Source organism: Petaurus breviceps, unplaced genomic scaffold (assembly GCF_028583685.1).
Source record: "Petaurus breviceps papuanus isolate PSGF00001 unplaced genomic scaffold, PetGlider_PUasm1.0 90925, whole genome shotgun sequence".
NCBI classification, from domain to species: domain Eukaryota; kingdom Metazoa; phylum Chordata; class Mammalia; order Diprotodontia; family Petauridae; genus Petaurus; species Petaurus breviceps.
The window spans coordinates 18,414,918-18,419,038 of NW_027187380.1; the positions used below are offsets into that span (position 1 = coordinate 18,414,918).

The 4,121-nt window shown below is 38.1% G+C and overlaps 1 pseudogene; it reads left to right on the plus strand.

The window, feature by feature from the left end:
- LOC138152281 (elongation factor 1-beta pseudogene) lies at positions 1–770 on the plus strand (annotated as a pseudogene).
- Positions 771–4,121: the final 3,351 nt, after the last annotated feature.

Here is a 4,121-nt window from a genome sequence, read left to right on the forward strand (position 1 = left end):
TTCCGGTCCCTCCCACCATCACCATGGGCTTTGGAGATCTCAAGACATCCGCATGTCTGCAGCACCTCATTGACTTCCTGGTGGACAAGAGATACATCAAGGGGTTTTTGCTGTCCCAGGCTGACGTTGCAGTATTTGAAGCCATCTCCGGCCCTCCTCCAGCCGACCTGTACCACGCTCTCTGCTGGTATAACCATATTAAGTCCTATGAGAAGCAAAAGGCCAGCTTTCCAGGAATAAAGAAGGCTTTGGGCAAGTATGGGCCTGCTGATGTGGAAGATACCACCGGAAGTGGAGCTACAGATAGCAAAGAAGATGATGACATTGATCTCTTTGGGGCCAAAGATGAGGAGGAAAGTGAAGAAGCAAAGAAGCTAAGAGAAGAAAACCTTGCCCAGTATGAATCAAAGAAATAAAAAAAAAAAAAAAAACCCAAAACCCTGCAATTGCTGCTAAGTCTCCCATCTTACTGGTTGTAAAACCTTGGGATGATGAGACAGATATGGCAAAATTTGAGAAATTCGTCAGAAGCATTCAGGCAAATGGCTTGGTCTGGGGATCTTCTAAACTAGTTCCAGTGGGATATGCCATCAAGAAGCTTCAGATACAACGTGTGGTTGAAGATGACAAAGTTGGTACAGATATGCTAAAGGAATGGACTATGTGCAATCCAAAGATGTTGCTGCCTTCAATAAGATCTAAAACCTACCATCCTCAAAAATTACATTTAAATAAAAACATTTGCAAGTAAAAAAAAAAAGAAAAAAAAAGATGGCCTTTCTTTTCTTCCATGAATATAGACAAACCTAAATAGAAAATGTCAAAAGAAACCAAGAGCCACTGGTATACAATCCTTGTCAAGTCATCAGAAACCAACAATCACCACCAAGTGGGAATGTCTGCTTAGTCATAAGGTATAACTGGAGTCTAATCAACAGCCTAGGCAAGTTAGCTGTCGGGAGTATGTATTATTGGGCCACTGGGAATAGGAATGGATGTTGCATAATGCATATGCATTCAGCTCTTGGCATTTATGATAAGCCAATTTATTCCTGAGGCAGCATCCAACCTTCTATTTGGATTTATTTTCCCAGCAATTATCACTGTTACCTCAATGTATTGTTGATGCTTCCTGGACTTGTTTAGAGTATGAAGGTTAATTTGCTGGGTGTGTATGTATGTGGGAAGCAATTCACTCCCCTAGTTAGAGGTTGTTCATCATTTAGAATATTAGTAGAAGTAGTATTACATTGGGAACTTACTCTATCCCTGTAGGGGTATACCTGCAACTGGAAACTGGAAATAACTATTTCAGAACTGGTCTGTTTAATATTATGCTTGAAATCCTGAGATGATAGATTGAGAGATGAAAGGAGTTTTATAAATTATCTAGTTAAATCTTAATGTGGGGTTTGTTTAAAAAAATGATAACTTCATTTAAATATAATTAGTTTCCTTTGTAATACTACCAGACTGCCAAAGACATCCATGTCACACACACACACACATACACACACACACACACACACACACACACACACACACACACACACCCTAGGCTGGTTCATCCCTTTAGTTTTATAAAAGAAATGGAAGAAGAAGAGAAATGAAATTTCTGCCAGTCAGTCAAAGACTGTAGAACCTGTTCCCATCACAGAACTCTGGTCAGAAATGATCTCCAATGACTCGAGCAATATTGCACGAGATTCCAGAATTGTTGTATTATCTTACATCTGTGGGTTTTGTTAGGTACAAAATGTGGGAAACCACTCAAGCCCAGGAAAACATTGTGTGTAATCCACCTTCCCTCCTCCCTTCCCAATTCTAATTTATGTATATAATCTCTGTCTTCACTTCTGCAATGTGGAATTCTGATCAGGAGAATTCTCGCTTTGCAAATTTGTTCCTCATAATGACACTAATTAATTAAACAGCTATCTGATTACTGGTACTTTGTCTCTAGCCTGCAGTTTCATCATTCTCAGGTTAGAGCCTGACTCAGTAAAATCCTGTTAACAATACCCATTACAAATTCAAAAAAAAATAAATAAATAAAAATGATTCACCGCCCCCCACCCAAAAAAGAAAGAAAATTGAAAAAGTGTAAACTTCTACAGAGTAAATATGTGACCAATCCAAATCTTAAAGAACCATAGCCTTACATATCTGGTATTGTACAAGTTGACCCTTCGGTAGTCTATAAGCTCTCTGAGAATGGGGTGGTCCAGAATGCCTGGCATAAAATAGGCACTTAAGAAATGCTTATTGATTGGTTGACCGATGCCATCATAATTCCTTCCTTCCTTCCTTCCTTCCTTCTTTCCTTCCTTCCTTCCTTCCTTCCTTCCTTCCTTCCTTCCTTCCTTTCTCTCTCTCTCTCTCTCTCTCTCTCTCTCTCTCTCTCTCCCTCTCTCTTTCTTTCAGACCTGAGTCTAATCCTTACTTTGCTGCTGACTTGCTAAATTATTATGAGCCATTTAGTTGTATCATCTGTCAAATGATCTTGATGTATTCTTCTAGTTATAACCTTCTAGAAGTGCCTGTAACTCTCTTCCTTCAGAATTCTACTGATGGACATGTAATAAATTAGCCATTTTCAAAGCAGGAACAGTGACCTTCCTTATCTAGGAAAACGTGTTGAAAGAAAATTACAATTTTCTTTCTCTGCTCATTGTTATTCAGTATTTCATATAGCACCAAATCAGCCAGATGTCTTTCTGACTCCAGGCCTGGTGCTCTGTACCACCTACCTGCCCCTTAAATCTACTATAGAGCCTTTTAAATAAAATGACTTTTTATTTAACAGATATGGATATATCATAGGTCAAATCAAGTATTCCTTCTGTCTCTGCCTTATTTTCTGTCCCCAGTACCCAACAAGTATAGTCAAAGCCTAATGTAATAGAACAGGATTAGCCTATGTAACCATTATTAATTTTAGTCCCAAATAACAGTCATAGAGATTCACCTTAGCTAGGTATATGCTTCTATAATGGAGTTTCAATTCTACATTCATCCAAGATAAAGGTAACTGATTTTTAAATATGGACTGGGTAGATTAAAGCCTCTCCCTCCCCCAAATTCCAGTATCTATAAACACAAAAAACAAACAGCATTGGAAGATATCTATCGAACTCAAGTAACTTATTTAAAAAAAAATTTATGAAATAAAACTGGAATTTCCATAACATAGTATAATTAAAAAGACTGAAGATGAAACTGCAAATCCATTATGTACAACTTGCTATTCCTTTTACATATATAATGATGAGGGATGGCTCACAATAGGTTCATCAGGAACTCTGATCTTATCTAAAACCAGAAAGCCTATGATTCAGTCTTGAAAGAATTCAGTAGGCCCAGGCTAACTTGGAGTCAGAGTTGGAAAAGTTTATTATACACCTTACAGCTGGCAAGGATCTTTAGGGGACCTGCAACCTCAAAGCAGTAGAATTAAGATTTATATAGAATCATCCATTGTAGAACTGTGCCAATTATGCTAACTAGGTGATTAAGGGTGGGATTAGGGAGGAATTAAGGTGGGGACAGTGTTTAAAGGAGCATGCATCTTTAATGTAACTGTGAAGGTATATTGCCCATGATTCACTGGGAAAAAGCCCAAGGGGAGCTACCTGGAGGTATGGTTTTAGGCTTGAAATGTCACTATATCGGCTAGCGGTCTAGGGCTGATGGAGAAGTGCCCAGTCTGCTACCTATCAGTGTTATATTTGACAAGATTGATGTCTGGAAACCAAGGCTAACCGAAGACTCAGGGGATAATAGGCTAAGGAGTTAACCCAGAGATAGGGTCCTGAAGGCCTTTGCCATTGAGGCAGCCAAGGAGTCAACATAGAGATAGGGCTCATGGGGGCATCGGGACACTATACAAGGGGGAGATAATAGTGCCAAGCACCCCATCATGTAATATAAAATTATCATATAAATATCTTTTTTTTCTTCCTTCCCCATCACCCTAGAGATGACTACATTAGATACAAATGTGTGTATATATATATACATATATGAACTTATATGTGTGTGTACATGTAAAAACCATTATATATATACATATATATGTGTATATATATATATATATATATATATATATATATATATATATA